The sequence below is a fragment of the Canis lupus genome, chromosome 5 (genome assembly GCF_011100685.1).
Source record: "Canis lupus familiaris isolate Mischka breed German Shepherd chromosome 5, alternate assembly UU_Cfam_GSD_1.0, whole genome shotgun sequence".
Lineage (NCBI taxonomy): Eukaryota > Metazoa > Chordata > Mammalia > Carnivora > Canidae > Canis > Canis lupus.
Window position 1 is genome coordinate 13,355,563 of NC_049226.1, and position 23,313 is coordinate 13,378,875.

The window sequence follows — 23,313 nt, forward strand, 5'->3', positions numbered from 1 at the left end:
CACGTAAACCAATGAAATAGAATTAAAAATCTAGAATAAATTCAAACATCTATGGCCAACTGATTTTCAACAAGAGTGCTAGGACATTCAAAATGGTGAAAGAACAACCTCTTCAGCAAATGGTGCTGGGACAACTGGAATACCACATGCCACCTGTTTTTGTAAATTAAGTTTTATTGGAACATAGACTTGCTCATTTGTCTATGGCTGCTTTGGTGCTATCATGGAAGAGTTCATTAAATCACAACAGAGATGATAAAGCCTGTAACTCTAAAATATCTATTATTTGGTCCTTTACCCCACCCCCCCAAAAAAAGTTTGCAGATCCTTATATAAAATACTGCTTCTCATGCCTATCTGTGGACATTCCTTCATTCAACATTTATTGAGCATCTACCACATTTATGTAGTAGGTATTACTCTAGATACAACACTGAACAGAACAGACTAAAATGTCCTCATGGAGCTTACATTCTAGTAGGTGAACTATCCAGGAGAGTCCAGCAATCTAAGGAAATTCAATGGCCCCTTAGGGAGGAGAAGCATTGAGACTGTCTGTAAATTATAAGGTTTCCAAGCTGAGATACAAGCTCTGAGGTTGGCTCTAAGCTTGGGCTCACCTAAATGCTCCCTGTTGGCTATGGGTCATGTCTCATTCAGCCACATCTCCTGAGTTGGGGCCAGAAGTGTCCAGCATGCAATAAATCTTACAGCTCTTCCAGAGATCCTAATATATTTAGAGCATTGTGTAAGTGCTATAGAGGACAATGGTGAGTAAAATACAGTTCCTACATTGCAGAAGTTCACAATCTAGTGAAAAATATACCAAAGACACATCACCGTAACAGAAATAATAAAATACTATCACTTAATGAGTACTTGATAGATGCCAAGCACTATACAAAAAAACTTTATAGTCATTACCTCATTCAGCCATTATGGGAACACAAGAAAGTCTGTTAACACATTTGATAGAGGAGACTGAGTTTCAAAGAGCTTAGTATTTTTCTCTGGGTCACAAAGCTGGTGGATGGAAACCCAGAAATCTGAACTCAGACTATATGAATTTAAGGTTAAGCATTAAATTATTAAATTGACATATATAGAGTTCTCCCAATATTCTAAGCATCACTCTAGGCTCTAAGGACACAATGATGATGGAGACTAGCACTCTTTACACCACACCATCCAGTATCCACCATGAACAGGAAATAGGACACAGCATAATTCATCTGCCCGCAGGAGTTTATTAGTGATTCAGAAAGTGGGACACGGACATTAATGAGACAGTGACAATAACACCAGGTACATCCTAAGTGCCCCTAAAAAGGTTTAAATAACAATATTTCAAAGGAATTGCTTAGGGATACAAGAAACAGGGAAAGCTTCAAGAAAGAGAGGAAATGGATGGATGACAGGATTTACAAATAATCGTAAGTAGTAGGTATAGTCTTCCCTCTGGTCTACCCAGCTCACAGAGCTAAAGGCTTCAGGACCCCTTGGAGAACCTAGAAACTGACCAACGCACACAAGAACTCTAGGTGAGCCCTTAGCTTACATATACTATCTCCTTCTCCCCCTCTGCTCTCTTCAAAACATCTCACCCAGCTCAGGCCTGACTACCTCTTTGGAACATTGCACCACCTTCTTTGGAAGCAGAGGGCAGATTGAGAAGATCCCAGGCCTGGGGTCAGAAGCCTTGAGTTTAAATCCAGTTTCCACCGCTTAGAATGGCACTGTCCATTAACATGGCCTCTAGCCACTGGTTGCTTTTTAAATTTAAATCTAAATTAACTTAAACACAATTAAGAAGACAGCTCAGTTGTACTAGACACATGTCAAGTGCTCAATGGCCACATGTAGCCCATAGATCCAATATTGGGCCAAGCATACACAGAACACTTCCATCATCACCACTGAATGTTCCATCCGCCAACACTGACTAAAAAGTCCAAGACCTGGGGCACCTGGGTGGCTCAGTTGGCTAAGCGTCCAACTCTTGGTTTCAGCTCAGGTCATGACCTCAGGATCCTGAGATCAAGCCCCATGTTAGGGTCCTGCTTAAGATTCCCTCTCTTCCTCTCTCTCTGTCCCTCCCTATCCCTGCTTCTAAAAAACAAGGTCCAAGACCTAAATGCAGCTATGTTTCCTCCTTGCACCTCATTCTCTTCATCTTAAAATGAAGAATAACACTTAAAATGGGAATAACACTACAAATACCTCCCTAAAACTTGCTGTGGAAATAAAATGAGATGGCAAACTTGCAGGTGTGTTAGTGTCTTCCTCTTTCCCTTCTGATACAATATTTCTTCCTCCCTCAACCCCTCAACTGTTCCCTGCAGGATTGCGCCCTTCAGAACACCCCCACCCTTGGCTCCACTACTCTTCCCCAAGCTGTGATCATGGAGTAAAAACAACGTGGAACAATAAAAAGCAAAATGAGAGGCGCCTGGATAGCTCAGGCGGATAGTTGGCGGTTGAGTGGCCAACTCTTGGTTTTGGCACAGGTCATGATCTCAAGGTCGTGAGATCGAGCCCTGAGTTGGGCTCCATGCTTAGTGCAGAGTCTGCCCCCCCTCCCCTGCACACACTCTCTTTGAAATAAATAAATCTTTAAAAATAATTTAAGAATAATAAAAAGCAAAATGAAACAAAAATCCCCACAGGAGTGATCCCGCCCGCCTCTGTCTACATGCTACTGGATCTCTTAGGAGCATTCTTCCCTTGGCTTCCAGAAGACCATGCTCACCTGGTTCTCCCACTATGCCCTGCTTGCACCTCTCCAACTCTTTAACCTCTTTTTTCTTTCTTTCTTTAATCTCTTAATGTTGAAGAGCTTTGTCCTTGGTCCCCTTCTCTAGCCACACAAACCCATTCTCACAGCATTAAATACCATCTGTAGGCTAATAACTTTTAAACCCATATCTCAGGCAGACTCCAGTCGCTTGAACTCCAGATGCACATTCCAACTGCCAGCGCACAGTCCCCTAGCTGGCATCTCAGACTCGGCCCAAGGCTGAACTCAGGCAGCTCCTTCTCCGCACACCAGCCCAGGCCCCTTCCCTGTCCCAGCGAATGCCAACTCCATCCTTCCAGAGCCAAGCCAAAAGGCCTGGAGTCACACGTATCCCCTTTCCTCCTCTCACATCGCATATTTAAACCATCGAGAAATTCTGATTTACCTTCCAAATCCGTCCAGAATTCCACGGCATCTTACTGCCTGTGCAAGCCGCCCCCACCTCTCACCTAAAGAACTGCAAGCACTGCCTCAGCGGGCTTCCTGCTTCCTCCCTGGCCCCCTCTGGTTTGTTTTCAATGCAGCAACACAGTGCTCCCTTTAAAATCTAAGTCAGATCATGGCCTTGCTTTGGCCTAAAACCTTCTGACTGTTCCCATTTTACTCTTAAAGAATCCATATGGTTTGACCCTCACGCCCACATCTCTGGCCTTACCTCCTGCTGTGCCCCCACTGTTCACAGTGAACCAGCCACGTCAGCCCCAGGGCTGTGCCCTTGAACAGGCCAGGCCCACTCCTGCCTCTGAGTCTCCGCACTTGCTGCTCCCCCCCCATGTGATCTTCCCCTCACATCCACTTGGCTCCTTCTGTCACTTCCCTTAAGTCTTTATTCAAATGTCACTTTCTCAAGCTTTCCCAGGCCACCCTAAACATTCACACCCCTTCCCTCGGACCCTATCTCCTTCCCTGCTTTATTTTCCTCCTTAATACTCATCCCCAACAGACTAGATACAAACACACATGCACACACACGTGTGCGCACACACATGTGATGCACACGATTTATTGTTTATATTCCTTATGAAGCAGGGATAATTAAATCGCCACTTCATGCCCAGTGCCTAAAAAGTACCTGGTCCATAGTACACACTAAATAAACATTTGTTCAGTGAATGAGTGAACCAAGAGGCCCTGGTTATAGACTTTCTCCTTCATGGGGCTGTGGAGCCTGCAGTGATCACCAGTGGTCATAAGTCCCAAAACTAAAGGGCAGGAGCCCTGGAGGAGCCAGGCTAATCTTTCCTCAGTTTGCCTCAGGCTTTGGAGGAGGGGGGGTAGGAAGAGGAGCCACCAAGAGAGGATCAGAGCAGCTGGACAGCGCTTTGCCACCGGGGGCCAGAGGGTCACAGGCAGCTGTGCAAACTGCAACAACTGGTTCTACTGGCATCTGGTGTCAATGGGAGCTATAAAGCATGAGATGCAGTATGAGCTTGGAACTGCCAGTGAGGAAGACTTCCCTGAGCCAGATAGGGTTTCTCCCCATTATGCAAGGCAGGGAAGGCGATGGAGTATTTATTAAAAACTCTTACCTGGGGCAACAGCTCCCTGGGGACAGATGAAAGCCAAGAACCCACTTCCCCTGATTACAACAATGCATTGACACTATAGGAAAATGTATGTACTCAGGGTGGGTTAAACGGGCTCCTGAGATGTGTATTCCCTCCGCCCCCAGATTGTGGAGCCAAACAGAGGCTGGGGAGGGGATGGAGGGCTGGAGGGCAGGTAAGAAGCAGGTACTGGGTTGCTGAGCTGGCTGCAAGCCGCAGAGGGATGGGGAGTGGGAAGCAGCGGGCGACCTTGGCATGACAAAGCAAAATTGCTTCCAAAGGTGAAGTATAGAACAAAGGTGAGGGTAAGGATATTATGCCTATTGCCAGGAGATGGGTATCAGGAGCAAAAGAAACAGGGGAGAAGTCAGCGCCATGTAAAGAGCTTTAAAATACAGCATCTTGTTAAGACCTCATCCACCCAGGGTGCAGCCACAGTTCTGTGCAATTCACAGATGAGGAGCCGGGGCTCAAAGAGGTGCACTTGCCCAAGGTCACACAGCTATCAGCGGCCGGGACAGAATTTGAATAGAAGTCCCTCTACCTCCAAAGCTAGTGGTTCTTAACAGGAGCCCCATGAGGCTTCCTGAAAACTTGGGCACATTTCTGCCCTATAGGTGTAGTAATGCCTAAGCATTTATGTATTGAGATACATTCTGTTAGTTCCTTTTAATTTATCCTTTAGGTTATATTTAGGACATGATGTGTTTTTAAATCATGTGTGCAGAAAGGTGATAGTATCTCTGAATTTCATTTTAGGGACAGTACAGTGGACGTTTCAAAATATCTGTTATGAAATGGATTGCACCGAACTGGGAAACACCGCACCATACAGAGCCAGAAAGGTGAGTGGCATTTTGGCTCCAGCCAAACCACTCCGCCCCTACCCCTGGGGCCTGGAAAGCAGACAGGGTTGCCTGTAGCAAGAGGAGGGAGGACAGGACAGGTGCAGCGGGTGAGACCCGCTGTCCAGACCACTCTGGGCCCCCACTCATGGTTTCCAGCCCTTCCCAGAGGGGTGGGCCCCAACCCAACAGCCCCAGGTACCCCCCTACCCCCGGCCCTTGGGAGTGTGCACAAGAGCCAATCTGCATAAGGTAAATTCGCCCTAATGTGCTCTGCGACTCACTCCTAGCTCCTGTGGAACCCTGGAGCTACCCTTCCCTCTGGCAGCTGGCGTGTGCTAAAGGAACACACGGTGTCTCAAAGGTCACACTTAGTGAGACAAGTTAGAACTCAGTGTGCTGTCGGGCCTTTAGGGTTTGGAGTTGGCTGGTGTCTTGGGCTGTGCTTTGCTGTTCCCCTTCACTCACATGACCAACCAAGGTCTCCAACCGTCCCTGCTTTACGAATAGAACTGGAATAGAACTGGCCGCTGAATCTAAGTTGAACTGCAAGGCGGAGCTGGCCCTGGGTGGGGCTGGAGGGCTACACAGTCAGAGGGACCAAGGGGAAAATTGGGGGAGGAAGGTGACTGAGGATGGGCAGAGGCATAAGGCAGCTTCTTTATCAGAAGGCAACACACAAACACACTGGGCAAGGGCTGGACACCAGGCTTGCAGGTGGGGAGAAGTCCCACCACGCCTGATCTACTCCCGGGGTCTGCTTCTCTTCTGAAACACGAAGGAGCTGGACCAGAAGACCTCTAAAGGCCTCTGCTCAGGTGTGACAGCCTAGAAGCTGGGGAGTCCGTTGGCAAGGACGGTGCAGAGAGCAGAGCAGGATCACTGTCACTGCTGAAAGTGCCAAGGTCTTGGAGTCACCCTGGGGCTCCTTCCTGGCCTGCACATCCATCCCCACTGCCACTGCCTTGCCAAACCCTCAACACCGCTCACCTGGCCTGCAGCACTGGCTTCATCCCAGCTCTCCCTGCCCCTGCCCTACCGCCAGCCCAAGTCCATCTGGCTGCCTCCAGTTTCCTTCCAAAGAGAAATATGAAGAAGCCACCACCTACACGGACTCCCCACTGCACCCAGGATAACATCTCGACTCCACGCTGGACAGAGGGCATCACAGCCCCTCTCCGACCTCAGCTCTCTCACATTAGGCTCCTAATGTGAATTTGAGCTTCCCGGGCTCCTCTGCCACATGCCCTCCTCTGACATTTCTCTTTAGAACCATCTTACTCAAAACTGAGCCCAGACTTCACCTCCCCTAGGAAGCTTTCCTGCAACATAGTGGAGCGTTTGCTACTCAGCTCAGACTGTAACTCCAAGGCTATGCACACCAGGTTATAATTATCTGTAGAGACTGCCTCCCTCATTAGACCCTGAACACCTCAAGACAGAGGGGGACCCTCACACACTGTCCCAGACATGAGGCAGGGAACACTGGCCTTCCCAAATCCCAAGTTCAATCACAGCTCCATTGTCAACCAGCTAGCTTTGCAGCCTTGGGTAAGTCCTACCTACCTCCTCTGTGGGCCTCAGTTTCCTTATCTGTAGAATGAGTACACAGGACCTGATTCTGTGGCTCCATTCTGGTCTGATGCTCTGGGCTCTGACTTGGGATGGGGCTGCCCCTCCCTGCCCACTCAGCAGGACTTCAGGACACCACGTGGGTGGCTTGAGGCCTGCTATTCGGGGCATATATCTCCCTGGGTGCTACTGGGGCAGACCCACTTCAGCACAGACATGCTCACACAGCGCCCCTACAGAGAGTCATCCTCTTGCTCTGCACTACCAGGGTTAATTAGCCTGCAGCATCTATAGGGTTTCCTTCTCCTTTAATAGCCAATTAGATCTTGTTAGCTGTATTGTCATTTGTAGGACAAGTCACAGAGGTGTTCCCATCTTGCAGAAGCAGGTAGCCCACATCCCTCTGCTGGTGAGGGAGAGCTGGAGGCCCGCTGCTGATACAAGGGCTTCAGGAAGAGCGCCGAGGGGGGAGAGAGCCTCCAGGCCCCCAGGTGGAAGCACATGAGAGCCTCGGGTTTTTCCAATCCACAGAGCAGGGCTGTGCATGAGCGGTGTGAGGTCCCCCCAGGCCCCTTCTGGGGCTTTCATGTCAGAATGCTCCTGCCGGGGGCTGCACACAGCCAGGTCCACGAGCAGTGGTGAGCGCGGTGACTCCATCTGCCAACCCGCCGGGCCTCTGCAGGACCCATCAACACCCAGCCAGGCTGCCCTGCTAATGACACCGCATCGTACCCCCATCACAAAGGGTGTCGGCCTGCAGCAGCTTCAGCTCAAAACAGGCCTTTGGTCGTGCTAACGAGGCAAGGATGGCTCTGCCCATCTCCACCTCCCCATCCGTGGCTGCCTTCCAGGCCCAGGACGCAGTGGGCAGGCCAGATCCCGCAGGCTGACCTCTCTTCCTCTTCTGCATAAATGAAATTTCTGACAAGCATGGCCTCGAGCACCCTGGCACTAAAAGCTGACGTCTTGATGTGGCCGGAGAAACCGCTCTCTCACTTCGCAGGGAGAACAGAGTGAGTCGTTCTCATGGGGGCCTGGGTGAAATATGTGTCTTGGAAATGATCCCTAGGCGAGCCACACAAGGCCCTTCATGGCAGGTCACGGCAGCCACCCTGGCCGGAGGGAGAGCCAAGGCCTCTCTGGAAGAGCAGACGGATGCCATGACAGGCTAGAAGGGGGTTGGGCAGCATGATTCCAAGTAAAGCCCAGTGCCACCAGAGCTGAAGGCCACCGGCTTATTTATAGCTCCTCTGGGGTCGTGCAACAGCTGGCAAGCTCACAGCTAGGAACACAGGTCACCCACCTCTGTCTGCAGGCGCAGCCCAGCTTATGGGAGGGACCTCCCCCATTTCTAGGCCTGGAGGGGGTGCTGGGGCGAGGGCTCTTAGCCAGGGGTCCCTGGGTCTCCTCCAGTGAGACTATGGACCATAAATAGCACAGGCTTCTGAAAGGAGGAGGGGTGGTGTTCACAAGTGGCTTCAGATGAGGCTCAGGATCTTTTTTTTTTTTTTTTTTTTTTTTTAACCTTCCTAAACGCTCTGGAGGGGAAAAGGAAATAATCAAGTTCCTGTGATCAAGCCTGAGGATGATAAAGTAGGAAGAACTCAAACTGCAGGAGGGAACTGGGAAACATTAGGAGAAGGCTGCAGTGTTTTATGGTCTGTGCTGCTCTTCTTTGCTTCTCGATCCTTTTTTTTTTTTTTTTTTTTTTGAGGGAAACAAATTAAAGGGCTTGGATTTTAATGAGGCCACAGAAAGATAAAAATTATCCTGAGTTTGTTGGAGCAGGAATGGGTTCCAGGCTGCCTCTTCCCCACTCATCCCCTCAAGCCTCCTGCTAGCCCTACTGCGACCTCCAGGAGACTCAAGTGTCTACACAACCACACCCAAGTGACCTATGAATCAGGCTTCAGGAGGCCGGTGCTGGATAGAAGGGAGCTCAAAAATCTCACTAATTTCCAGTTCTCAAAGTGTGCTCCCCAGACTGGGTGTTGGAAGCTAAGGGAGCTCAAACCCCAAGCTCCTGATGAACTGTTTCGACCGCCTTTTTACCTACGGGGATTCTGTGTGTCATTTTATTTGAGCAGAAGATTTAACCACTAAATACCAGTTTGGAAAACTCATCTGGCTGATCTGGTCTGATCATTTTACGGATGAGGGCTCCGAGGCTCTCCAAGCAAGAAGGGCTTAGGTCACACTGTGAATGAATGGCAAATCTGAGTCTCAAGCCAAGGTATCTTGACATTTAGTCCAGTGTTCCTCTTCTGATACCACCCTCCCCTCCACCAGCCATGCTCTCATGGCTTCCTCTGCTGCTGATGCCAAAGCTGTACTTCGGATCCAGACCTTCACGTTTCACAGCTGGCTATCCAGCGCTGCTGGATGTCTCTACTTAGATGTCTGTGGGCACCTGCAGTCCCCCACATCTACCACTCACCATCCACCCCTGCTGGACGCCAGCCTCAGCGGACGGACCATCCAGCCACCCAGGCACCCAGCGGCGGCTCCAGCATTTTTACAGGAGCAAATAAAAGGCAGCGGAGGTCAAAGAGAAAATGGTGCTACTGAACTTGTCTCACAGCTGAGTCTGCGTGACAGGCACACTGCTTTTCCTGAGGTTATATACTTAATCGGGGTGCTGAGGATTTAACAGAAGACCTCCTCCTGACTCAGCCACTGCAGTCATCCGGAGTAGAAAATGTGAGACATCCTTACCTCCTCCTTGTTCTCCACCGCCCCATCCAATCAATGACCAAATCCTACTAAACGGACCTCCCAAATGACTCCTTACTTCATCTTCCTTCTTCTATCTGCTCTATAAGACAGGTCCAGGCTTCCTCACCTCTCCTCTATCAGCTTTGGAGGGCAGGACTCCACCTCTTCTTACCTTTCTCGGTATCCCTGACACTCTCCAAGTACCAGACATGTAGCGGGTGCTCGGTAAATACCTACACAAAAGGATGAATGGACAGATGGATGGGTGGATGGATGGACTATTGTAACCTTCTCTTGACTGGTCTCTCTCTTTAAAATGGTATCACCCTCAAATATTCCTTCCATCTTACTACTGAGATGACTTATCTAACATGTAGATTGCTGTCCTCTACCCTCTCACCTAAAATCCCTCTTCAAGAGTTCCCTGTTACTCCCAAAGTTCTCTGACACACCAGGTCTCCATGACTTGGTCCTGGGTTCTTCTCTAGCCTCACCTCCCTGACTGTCCTACCTTTTAGTTTTCTGTGGCACATCCTCCTCCTTCACCTGACCCACTTTTCAGTCTTCTTTTAAACCCAGCTCAGGGGACATGTCCCTTAGAAACGAGTCCTAGCTCTGCCCATTCCTGTTCTAGGCTGCTGGGCGCCTGACCTCTGGTTCAAGGTGCAAATATCCATCCCTGCAGTTGCCATGCTGGGTTGTCATGATCTGATTATGTGTCATCTCTCCCACAAGACTGCTCACTCCTTGGAAACAAGTCCTGCATCTTACTCATCTATCTCCCCAACGCCCAGCTCAAAGATCAGCATAAGGACCATAGTTGGGTTTCAAGTGAGTAAATGTGCTCCCATGTGGTTATTTCTGAGAACCAAGACCCCCTCAGAAATCTTCCCCAGAGCTGAGTATGCTCTGGAGGGAGGGGTGTCTCCACCCTGGAAGAGCCAAGCCTTTCCCTTGACATTTCCTGATGGGGCACTGCTCTTGTGTATTTACTCTCAGGACAAGGTAAGGCAGGGCTTGGGGGGCACCAGCATGGTGGTAGACCCTTCCTCACCTTCCACCAAGCAACAGAGAAGGTAGCCATTATACCCGGGGCTACTGAAACTTGGCTAGGGGGCTTTGCTGGGCGATCATGCCATCCCTCTGCTGCCTGGCTGGTCTCATAGAGGATGGGATGGGAGGCCACCCACACAGGGGCCATGCTCAGGCCAATCCAATGCACAGGTCACAGGAGGGCACACTCTTGGCAGCCCCGGTAGGGAGCAGGAGAAGTTTGGGTACAGCATCAACCTATGGGGAAAATTCTCAAACTCAAGGATAAAGAATGCTCTCCATCCAGCTCAGCTGTAGGGGTGTCGGGAGTACAAGAGTAACCCCAATATGCCCCTGAGGCCAGTGGCAGGGCAGCTGGAGGAACACTCATCCCACTGCACAGGAGGCCAGAAATAACATGAGTCCAGGATACTGGAAGAGGCCTTTGGTCTAAAACAAAGGCATTTGTCATCTGGATTTTTTTTTTTTCCTATCAGACCATGCCCAAAGAAAGGCACTGGTCTCCCAGAATCTGGGTTCAACGAAGACAAAGGAAACAGAGTCCTTGCCTTCGTGCTCCTCTGAGTTAAAATGCTCCCTTTGCAAAACCCTCTCTCCTACCTTCCTGGAGGAGGCTGCGTCAAGTGGAAAGAAAGGCTGTTTGGGGTCATCTTACAGAGCCTGACTTCAAATCCCACATGTGCCATTTATTAGCTATACGCCCTACAGTAAGTTATTTTATAACAGTGAGCCTCAGTTTCCTTAACTGTCAAAAGGAGGCAGAATGTCTATCTCACCTGGTCGTGTGTCAATCATGGAGATGCTGTATGTGGCATGTCTCACACCGTGCCCTGGACATCACAGGCGCTCAGCACCTGCTGGCTCGTGCCTCTTCCCAATCTCAATTTCTGCACTCTTAAAGTTGCCTCATCCCCATCACCTCATCCCTCATTCCCAAGTCAGGGAATTGGGCCATTGTGAGAATAAGCCCATTGCCTGGGAAGGTCAAGTTTAGGGTAGATGACTGGAGAATGGTGAGGCCAAAGTATGACGAGAGATACACAAGAGCATCATCAGGAAAAAGGAGCAAAAAAGCCTCCACAACAAGGTCCCTGACTGCCCCTGGATTCGGGTCATTCTTAGAATGCATTCTGAAGTTTGGGCATCCTTGTTTTTAAAAGAAGCTAAGGAGAGAGTCTGAATACAAAGGAAGGTAATAAAAATGATTAAGGGAATTAGAAGGCTTGACCTATAAAGGGAGGTTAAAGGCACATAATATGTGGAACCCAGAGAACCAGGGCCTATGAGGACATGATAACTTCCCATAAATATGCGAGACAGAGCCACATAAAAGAAGGGCAAGAATTATTTCAGGCAGCTTGGGACACCATTAAAAGAAGAAATGGCCTGAAACTAAAATAAGAGAAAGTTAAATCTGGACCTTGGGAACAACAGCAGGTGGGGGCAGTAGGGGGATAAGATGGCACCTGGCTGTTGGTGCCAAGTCATCAGAAAGCAAAAGCCACAGGTCCCAGGGCTGTTGTCCCTGTTTGGGAGAAACGGCCCCTTCGGGACCCATCTTGGCTGCTCAGAAGGTGTTCTCACTCTCCACGCTGAACGGCTGTTTCCAGGCATCCGATCCACGACAGGCAGGGCCCTGGCTCCGGCTACCCAGCCTCAACTTCGCTCTTGAAATAGAGACAGGTGCAGCCAGCTCCTGCTGTGGCAGTTGGCCCGGCTGGTGAGAGCGGGAGGCCAGGAGGCCAAGGTCACAAGTGTGAGCCCCGCGTGGGCTTTGCCAGGGTCACAGTGACAGAATGTGCTAGGCAGGAGGTATCCCCCTCAGTGCAAATGTGCCTAAGACCACAAGCCCCACACAAAAGGACCATTGCCAAACACGGGGCTGCACAGTATTGTATGGGGATGCTACTCATCAGCACCTTCACACACTCTCAGAGCGAGCGTTTTTATCCAGCACTTCAACACCACACATGAAAGCCTCTCACACGCCAGGAGGGTGGGGGGTGCATTCAGCATGAGGGCCCCGGGCCTTGGCCATGGCTGCTGAGAGCGGCTGTGACTCTGCACCGGGGGGTCTGGAGTGATGCGAGGAGCCCCGGCTGATGCTGCCGCTGAGCATCTCCCCAACCTGTTTGCACAGATCCTTGCACCCAGCCATAAATCACTTTTACAGTTCTTCTCAAAGCTCACATAAAATTTATCTTGCTTTTTGCCTGAAATTGACTGAAAAAAAAAAAAAAAAACCAAACCTTTAATTACAATAAGAGACACCTGGAGCAAAACACATGGAAAGCCCATTCAATACTCATTTATTCATTCAATCAATAAATATTTATCGAGGACCAGGAACACACAGGCATTGTGAGGCTACAAGATGAAAAAGGCATTTTCCCTGCCTTCAAGGAGATTGCCCTGGCACAGGTCGGGCTGCTACCAGTGGAACACAAAAAGCGAAAAGAGAGACAGAATGGGATGGCTTTTAACAGAGGAGCAAACTATCAGGTAACTCAGAGGAGAAATGAATCATTCTGATGGGGAGGTTCAGGGAAGTTTTCAGAGAGGAGGTGACATATGATCTGGGTCTTGAGTAAAGAATATATTTCATCAGGTTTAAGGGATGCCATGAACAAAGCCATGGGGGCAGGAGAACGCTGGTTGTCTATGGAAGAGTGAGTGGCCCAGTAAAACTAGAGCAGGGAACAGGGCCCCAGCGTAGGGCCAGGGAGGGTGCAGAGGAGGATGGTAAAAGGAAAATACATTAGGGTCAGAAGGTGGAAGGGCTTAACACACACCAAGGATTATTTACTTTACCTTAAGAATGAGAGAAACCCTAGGAAGTCCTGGAGCTGTGAACAACAGTGACTAGGTCCTGCGTGTTCAGAAGAGAACATGGGTTTGACGTGCACATCGGATTCAAGAAGTGAGAGACTGGAAGCAGATAGAAGGTTCTCCTAGGCAAGAGGTCAGAAGGACCCAACTAGGGCAGTGGCAGAGACCATGGGAATCCTGTTTCTGCCAAATCATGGGCATATTATAGCAATCCTGGAGCAGCCCATTTCCTCAGCCTGTTCCTCCTGCCTGGAATGTCCTGCATCCCATCCATCCACCTCACTTCAGAGGTCAAGTGGAGCATTTCCTGGCCCACCCAAGCCCTGTCCCTGCTCTGTGCTCCCAATGCCACAGGCACGTTCTTCCACCCAGCACCTGTACCACTGTTATTCGTCATCTGGTTACATGTTGACCTCTGCCATCAGACTGTGAGGTCCTTAAGGGCTGGACTTTGGTCTTCTTTATCTCTGTATTCCCAGGACCGGGTCCAGACTGGGTGCTCAGAAAGGGCTCCATGAAGAAGGGAAGGTCCTTGAAGTGCTCTCTGTGCATACAGTTTCCTTCTTTCACACCGACACACACAAGCACACTCCACTGGGGCACATGTAGGGACCAGTCCCATGTCCAGTGCCTCTCCACCATCCCACCCTCACTGTGAGCCCCCACGCCCTATTTCCAGTGTAAATTATCCTGCCTAGCCTCTCTCCACCCCATTAAAATATGATGAATTGTTTTCTGCTCTCATGCAGGACTCCATATTGGGTTATCTGGGCTGAAACACAATCTGTTTGCTGATATCAAAATGCTGCTGCTCACCCAGGGGATTAACACTCTGACAAAATCATTAGAAACCTGATGGAGTAGTGAGGCCTCCTGAGCTTGCCGAACACTCATTCCTCAGCCTAATGAATGCCTTCCTCCTGGGCACGTGCTTACAACCCATCCATTTCCCTGCCTTCTTCGTGGCTGGGCAGCCCAGAGACTCTAGAAAATGCCTCAAGGAAGGTTCACCCCTAGTTGGCTGGGCCACCTACCAAGACCCCCAGCTAAGAACTGCTCTTGTAATCCTGTGGCTTTTATACATTCATAATAAACACCTGATTTCTACTTCCGAGTAGGATGGGCTAGTTTGTGGCAGATCAATACTTCCACTGAGAACAAGTAGAAATGCTAAATAAAAAACAATAATCATCTGTTTCAAGGCATCTTAGATCTTCTGGAGCAACAAGGATCAGAGAGGATATAATGACAGAGAGTGGAAAGGGAGGGGAATGAGCTGATGTTCTGTAGTTGCTTCTAACCTGGAGGGCTTTGCCATTTCTGGGCACAGGATGAGAGGCTGGGAGTCCAGGCTTTGCACCAATGTAGGGCTGCTGCTAGAGGACAAAAAAGCCAAGAGAGCTTCTGGCAGACTTAGGACTACAAAGAGAAAATTAGGAATGTAAGGGGCCTCAAATGCATGGCTGGTTATCCCCTGAGGTCATTTATAGAACTCTACCATTGAACAGAGCAGAAGGCCAACAAGCAAGCAAGCAAGCAAACAAACAAAAAGCTTAAGCAGAAAGCCTCTATAAAACAGATTTTCCTGCAGTCTCAAGGCCCCACCGAGGAGACCAGACTAGAATCAGGACCCAGCAGAGAAGGGAATCAGTGAACACACCAAGCTCTCAATTAATGCTGGCTATTTCCTCGGAAAGGGGTGACTCAGAAGTAGATTAAACCTTATCAAAACACAACCCAGCTTGGACTCAGTTCGGTTTTAATTGGATTAATATCTTGGTTGTACTCTGCCTAGCAAAAAGTAAAACACTCTCTTGAAGGTCACAGTGTCTACAGCCTACATCTAGCATTCAATTAAAAAAAAAAATTATTAGGCATGCCCAAACATAGAATCATATGACCAAAATCCAAGAGGGGGGGGAAACAACAGACAATAGAAACAGACCCATGGGTGATTCAGATATCAGAGTTAAAAGGACTTTGTGATAAATTTGCTCAAAAGTGGTAAGAAAATGTAGAAAACAGATGAAAATAGAGAATTTCACTAGAAAATTATAAACTATTAAAAGAATCGTCTGGAAATTTTACAAGTGAATAATAATAAATGTTGCCAAGACCTAGAGGTTTATTAAGGAACATGGTAAAGTGGGGGAAAGCACTGGGACCCAAGAGTGAAAAGACCCAGGTTCTGTTCCCTGGCTCTGCCTATATCTAGCTAAGAGAGCCTGGGATGTCACTTACCTCCTCTGAGCCTTGGTTTCCCCATCTGTCAAATAGGATAGACCTACTCTACCTACCTCATGGCATCAAGAAGACAATTAAATAACATAAGTGAAAGCTCTTTATAAGTTACCACTCATTATACAAATGTAAGGTACCATTATTGTCACAGTCTGACATCAATTCGAAACCAAATGTTTCTGCTCCATCACCAGAAGTATTTTATGGCTCTGATAGGTAATTAGTGTGCCCTTGACTGATGCTGATATTGTCATAAAGGGTTCTGACCAGAGAAAGCTAAGAGAGGAATAATAAATGAAACAGTCAATGCTCAGTTATGTTGGGGTTGAGTATTCACTCTGCGGGTTATCCCCAGACAATCAAAAATCCTAACCTAGCTTCTCCCACTGCTCAGCATGCTTCTGGATCATCCCCTTCAGTTTTCCAGATGGCGCACGCTCGTGAAATTCAAACCCACATTAATGTATGCCAGACGAAACATAATCAGCAAGGTAAATTTGAAGCACAAATACCTCAATGCCTTCCAAATCCAACAGCAGTAATGTTGGGACAGTCTGTTATTTTGATTCTCCACACTCCACTAGTATATGTAAGGGAGAATAATGATTTCCTTTCACAAGTAAAGGCAATGCAGCACATCCCCTACCGATAGGACATTTGAACTCTCTGGCATGGACAGGCACTGCACTAGGCCTTTTAGAGAATAAAACTATTGTAAGGTCATAAGCTAGACTGACTGGAGCTTTTAGTCTCATAGGGAAGATGTCATGTACCCAAATAGTTACAATGCAAGGTATAAAGTGACTTATGTACCATCAGAGTGATAGTTAAAGAAGCATAGGTTGTGTGAAAGCTGACTTGGGATCGAGTTGATCACAGTCTTGGCCAAGTTACAACAGATTTTGGCCTTGAAAGACAACAAAATTGGAAATAATCCAAGGAGAAGGAAGAGTTCGAAGCAAAGACACAGAGCTAAGAAAACACAGATCAGTACAAGGAATTGAGTTCAGTTCGACAGATCTACCAATCATGAATAAATTTTTTTTAAAAAGAAACGAGTATTTATTAAGCACCTACTATGTGGTATCATTTTATATACATTACCCAACTGGACTTGGAAATAATCCTCTGAAGCATGTATTATTAATCTCACTCTTTAGAGGTAAACTGAGATTCAAAAGTAAATTAATTTACCTGAGATCCCTCAGCTGGCACATGGAAAGCAGGATTCAGATCCAAGTGTGTTTGGCTCTAAAGCCCATACATTTGCTGCCTAAGGGTGGCATTACTGATCCACGGCCTAAGTGGCACTACCACACATGTGGGACCTCCTGCACACAGCTGGAGCTGCGGAGGGATAGGATTGCAGATGCCCTGGAACTTATTTCCACAGAGATGGTATTTACAGCCACAGAGTGGACAAGACAGCCCAGAAAGGGTGAGGGAAGCATAAAGGGCTCAAGAACAAAAGAGTAACCAGAAAAAAAGAGATGAAGAAAGAGTTAGGAGTAAAAAAAAAAAAAAAAAAGTGAGAGGGAGTCAGGAGAAGGAAGATCCTGGTCTCATGGAAACCAGGATCAACAGAGATCTGAATGGTAATTGAGATCAAAAAGGAAAAGGTAGTCAAGACCACCCCAGTCAGAAAGAGGTAAAAAAGGATAAGTTGACGACCAAGAAAGTACCATTTTTTTGGCGGCGAAGATTCAACAGAAGGATTTCATGAAGAGAAGAAAGCCTACGGCGAGGTGTACGCATGGTGAGAAAGCCAGCCTAACCCAAGATGTGGCCACATCTGAGGCAGAGCTTTTAAAACGTTCCTGATGGCAGGAATCATCTGGGGATATTTATTAAAAATATGAATTTCGCAGTCTTATCCCAGTCTCACCAATCAGAATTGCTAGGAGGAGGGTCTAGGAAGTAGCCCAAAAGATTTTTTTTTTTTTTTTTTTTTTAAGTAGGCTCCACACTGGGCTTGAACTCATGACTCTGAGATCAAGACCTGAACTTAGATAGAGAGTCAGACATTTAACTGATCGAGCCACCCAGGCACCTCCAAAAGATTCCTCTATCGCCATGACTAGATCAGTGTCTCTCAAACTGGAATGATTGTGAGAATCACCTGGGGATTTGGCTAAACTTGTAGATACTGGTTTTGTAGGTCCGGAGCAGGGCTTGAGAGTCTCCATATTCCCACGCAATGTCAATGCCGCTGATCTGAGAACCATATTTTTAATACAATGGTCCAAACCAAGGCTTACTTGTCCCAGACAGGTAGGTAACAACACCTGGCCCTTCTTAGCAGCTTTTGTCTGTTACCACCTGAGGACCACGTTCCTGGCTCCTTTCCACACTCACCAACAGATGGCAGCAGATCTAAAAGTCATCTTCCACAGAACTGCAGATTCCATCCGCTCTGGACTTCCTATAGGCCTTAGAGAACACCCTTTATTCACTCTTCCAAGATACACAAGTGGATCAGGTCAGCACAGAAAAGCATCCCTTGAGTACTTCAGTACAGCGAGGGCGAGTGCTCCCTCTGCTAGGCTCTTATACCATATACTGTCTGTACTAGTCACTGGACACTTAAGATATGTTTTGCCTTACTCTAGTTATTAGATTGTCGTGCATGGTCCTTCAATTTTTCACACGTATTAATATTGTCTCCACAAGCTCTCAGCGGCCAGGGATCAACTACGATCCTTTATCTTCTTAACCTTGACTGGCAGTTTGCTCATAATATTGGGAATGAACCAGTGACTGGATCAATCGGCCATCAATGAGATCAAATGCATATCGCATATTTCACTCATTCTTCTCAGGAACAAAGAATGCTTACCAGAAAATGTTAATGGTCTGAAAAAATTCTTTACTTACTTGCACATCTGCATTTGTGACTTCTCCCTTGAGAATCATCTAACACATCACTAGGGAACACTTCTTCTAGCCTGGCAAATAGACACTCCAGGGCTTTCACTTACTTCACCCATGGCAGGATGCATAACACAGTGTCCGCTGGTCACCAGAAGACATGCTGGTTGTTCAAGACAATTGTTGACTTTCCTGTGGCTAACTTAGCATCATTAGCCAATAAATTCACAACTTCTACTCTTTCTTGCCAGTTAAAATATTTTGGCTGGCTGAGATTCATACATATTTTAGTTAATGTTTGTTTTGTTTTAATGTAGGCTCCATGCCCAGTGTGGAGCCCAATGTGGGGCTTGAACTCACAACCCTGAAATCAAGATCTGAGATCAAGAGTCAGATGCTAAAAAAAAAAAAAAAAAAAAGAGTCAGATGCTTAACCAACCGAGCCACCCAAGCGTTCTTCATGTATACTTTAACTTTGCAGTTTATTATGGATTCACTAGACTATGTCTATTTTGCAAAATGGCCCAGGAGTCTTGATCATCCTTCTTTTCTAAGCAAACATTTCAGGTTGCTCAGATGTAGGCCCTCCACATTGTTTTCTCCCTAGAAGACTGCTAATAACACCCCTATTTATATCTCCATCCGACTTCCCTTCTGAATATCACATTATTTCCATTTGACTCCCTGACATCTCCACTTTAAGGTCAGTAGAATTTAACATTTCCCAGATGGAATCCTAGATCTCCCCTTACATACCCTCCACCTCAACCAGGGCTGCTCCCCTTCCATTGTTTCCCTTCTTAAAAATGATACTTCTGACCTCCTAGCTGCTCAAGCCAGAAACCTGGTCCTCCTTGACCTTTCCTTCATCTTCCACATCAATCTACTACCAATACTGGTCAATTCAGCTTCAGAAAGAACTGTTTACTTCTCAGTATCTCCACTGTCAGCCCCCTAATCTAAGCCAACATCATCTCTGGCCTGGATTATTTGTTGATTTTGATTATTATTTTATGTTTTGATCTTTCAATTTGCTCGTTCATTTGTTCATTCAACAACTGGTGGGGTACCCACTCTGTGGAGCATGATAAGTTCAGGAAATACTCATAAACAAACCTGCTACACTAAAGGTATTTATTTTTCCCCTTAAAGATTCTATTTATTTGAGAGAGAGCGAGAGACTGCACAATCAGTGAAGAGGGACAGGAAGAAGGAGAAGCAGACTCCCCACTGTGAGCAGGGAGGCTGACAAGGGGCTCCATCCCAGGACCCTGAGAGCATAATCTGAGCTGAATTCAGACACTTAACTGACAAGCCACCTAGGTGCCCCTACACTAAACGTATTTATAAGGCATAATGACACAAAAGAAGGATATAAGCTCTTGGAGGAAGGGAAAATGTATCAGGGAGCTCTGCAAGGGGAACACAACATTTAAACTGCATTTTGAAAAAATAAACAAACAAACAAATAAACAAATTGCATTTTGGACATTTCAGACAAAAGCCTTCTGGGTGCAGTGGCAGGTAGAAAAGCATGGCACTTTCAGGGCATATCAAGCACAGCCCAGAACTAGGTGGGTAGATGGCACTGTGACTGGTGGGGTAGGCAGGGGTCAGATAACATGGGGTACTGTAATGAACTGGCCTGTATTCCCCTAAAATTCATAAATGGAAACCCTAACCCCCTATACATCAGAGTGTGACTGTATTTGGAGAGAGCACCTTTAAAGAGGTCATTAAATTAAAACGAGGTCATTAGGGTGTGTCCTCATCCAACTTGAACGGTGCCCTTATAAGAAGAGGATACTGGGACACCCAGAGACACACCAGGAAAGCACATGCACAGAAGAAAGACCACGTGAAGAAACAGTGAGAAGGTGACCATCTGCAATCCAAGGACAGAGGGCTCAGGAGAAACCAAACCTGCCAACACCTGGATCTTGGACTTGCAGCCTCCAGCACCATGAGACAAGACTTTTCCCTTATAAGCCACCCAGCCTGCGGTACTTTGTTACGGCTGCCCTAGCAAATTCATTCTACTGTAAAATTGTTACTCTACGCAACTGAGTTGGGACCTTATCCTAGAGGTAACAGGCAACCAGGGAAGGGGTTAAGCAGGGAAATACTCTTTAGCCACTATCAGTCCCTATATACAATGTGGGAACTATGCCAGGAACTAGAAATACAGTCCAAAGGTTTATCTGCAGAAATGATATTTTACTGAAGGGATGAATAGGAGTTGGCCAGATTTAAAAAAAAAAAAAATGCAGCAAGGCAGAGAACATTCTAGACAAAGACCAGAGCATGTGTGCAGCCTCTAAGACAGGAAGCTCTGGCCACACTGAAGATAAGGACACCAGGTCAGAGTGGCCAGAGCTCGGGGAGAGGATGCAGAGGGATGGGATGGAGGCTAGATCATGCTTCCTAGGCCTCTACAGCAAGGGTGTCCCCTCTCTGGAGAATTTTCCTGGAAATTTCCAGGCCAACTGGAAGGGCCCGCTTGAGGGCAGAAGCTGAAGCCACAGCCTCTGGTTGTTGCCATCTTTCTCTTTCCACCGAGCAGCCAGGGAAGCCCTCCCTGCAGCCCCGGCTGTCTGCCCATCAACGCCAAGGTGACACCACCAAATGCATTTCTTCCCAGCCAGTGCTCCGAGAGACACCAGGATTTGCATTTCAATTTGACTTCTTTCCGATGATTCCAGCCAAAGCTTGGAAATCGCTCCCCCTGTCATTCTCTCCGAGGTCCTGTTTTCCTTTTTTTCCCTCCACCCCTGTGGAGGGCTGTTTTTTTTCCTTGACATCCTGCTCCTCGATGCAGAGAAAAGTCATCCTTAACAGCAGTTTTATTGCCCGGTGATATTAACACAATGAAGGAAATCACTGCTAATTTTTATGAATTATCTCATCATCTGCAACTAATTAACAGCTGCTCCAGGAGAAGGCGATAGGCTTCCCCTCCAAGAGCCTTTACCACTTTACCAAGGCCTCACCCTTGTCCCCTGAGGAGGGTCTTCCTGCTGGGGATGGGCACTTCCTCTCCAACAGGGCCCCCCTCCCCCGCCTCCAGGCAGCTCCCCCAGACCACCCCCCCCCCAGACCCCAGTTCTGCACCCTCCTGCCTGCCCCAGCCTGGGGAGGCAGCACTGGACTGACAGTCGCCTGCCGCGGTCTCTAGGCAGCCTGTGACGAGGATGATTTAGGTTAGCTGGAAACTTTATTAAAATCCAATCTAAGTGGGCCGCCGCTGTGCTCTGTTCTCATTACCCTCCCTCTCCAAAATCAGGCCTTGGCCTCTGTGCCATGCTGAATGTGTCTATAAAACTGAGCGAACAGGCAGCCAACAGCTAAATGGCACTTAATCAGGGGATAATCTAGACCCAGGTGGACAGTAAATACTTGGAGGGGCAGAAGTAAGAGAGGGAGGGGAGAGAAAGCAGAGGAGGAGGAGGATGGGGAGGTTAATATGCATCTGTTGCAGCCTCCAGAGAGGCAGAGAAGGGAAGCACAGAATCCTGGGCTGCAGGCCCCCTGGGGGCCCACAGCTTGTGACACCTGAGGCCCAGAGAGAGAGGTGCCCGTGACCCTGCAAGGCGGCAGGTGCCACAGCCTGGGACCCATTCTCATCCGGGGCTCCCCTCCCAAGCCCTGGGCCTCTCCATTCCTGCCTCCCCAGCCTGGCTTTGTCCCCTAGAGAGTGCCTCTCTACTCCTCCTCCAACCTGACCTGACCCTGTGAGAATCCGCTCTTGGAGCCCCCTGGCATCTGGCCAAGCCCCAGGCAGCTGCTGGCTGTGTCTGCAGGGATGAAGGGAAGGGCACTGAGAGAGGAGGGTGGAGGGTGACAAGGCCTGAGGTCAGCGCACCCCAGTGCAGGGTGGCACCTCCCGGGCGGCCTCGGGCATCAGAGCCAGGCAGGGCAGGGGGCCTCTGCGATACTGGGCCAAGCATATACCATCAATAAGGGTCAAATGCCCCCCACAGCGTATTCCATTATGACTGGAAGGCTGGAGACTGCATGTTGTGATGACAGGGAGGATGAGGCACAGAGAGGGCACTCTCCTGAAATCCCCCTCTCCCCCCACGCCCCCTCCACCCCCCCAGGTCTCTTTCCTCCCTTCCAAACTCTGAGACAGCCAGTTAACAGCCTCCCTCCTCCCCCCCAACCAGAATGTTCCAGGCTCTTTGCTGTTCTATTTCGAGATGCATAACTTAGCTCATGTAGTCCCCATTTCCTGCCCCAATGTCCCCATTTTCAAAGCCAGTGGGTATATGGTCCCATGTGGAACAAATATCTCCCCCACAGCAGCCACGAATTGAGAATGAGTCATTCATCTCCTCATTCATTCCACCGATGTTTGTTTACCACCTGCTATGAGCAAGGCCAGCAGAGTGCAGGTAAAAAGAGAAACCAGTGCCTACAACTCCCATCACTATGTCTTGTGAGTCCCACACACTGTGGAATGGGAGCACGGGAGAGGCAAAAATCCTTGAGATAGAAGGGCGGGGTCATGGGAGGAGCTCATAGGTCAGCAAAGCCTTGAATATGAATAAAATCCCACTGCTCCGGAAAGGTGAGAGGGTGAGGATTCCAGGCAGGGGGAGCAAAGGCCCTAACACCTGAGAGGCAAGAATGTTCTGGAAACCCCTATGTGTCTTGTGGGTGGGAGGCATGCTAGTGAGTGGTTATGGGGCAGGGTATGGGGAGGAGGGAGTGCTAGGGAACAATGCCATCTAGCAAGACTGCAGCCTGACTATAAAGGCTTCACAGACCCTGGGAATAAGTTGGCACTTTCTTCTAGAAAGATAAAACTAGGAAAGAGTCAGGAAGTGAGAGGTGACAGGGAGGA

General features: G+C 48.2%; 1 protein-coding gene and 1 long non-coding RNA gene across 9 annotated transcripts in view; one reads left to right on the top strand and one right to left on the bottom strand.

The window, feature by feature from the left end:
• GRIK4 (glutamate ionotropic receptor kainate type subunit 4) overlaps nucleotides 1-23,313 on the bottom strand; it is a 422,971-nt gene that overhangs the window by 253,622 nt on the left and 146,036 nt on the right. The window lies entirely within an intron of this gene.
• Nucleotides 7,563-15,302, top strand: LOC111095806. 2 transcript variants are annotated; one of them, XR_005359150.1, is made up of 4 exons: nucleotides 7,563-7,774; nucleotides 8,306-9,461; nucleotides 10,111-10,481; nucleotides 14,108-15,302. It is a non-coding gene; the product is annotated as an uncharacterized LOC111095806 (long non-coding RNA). The 2 variants fall into 2 exon arrangements; XR_005359151.1 differs by having other exon boundaries at nucleotides 10,111-10,307.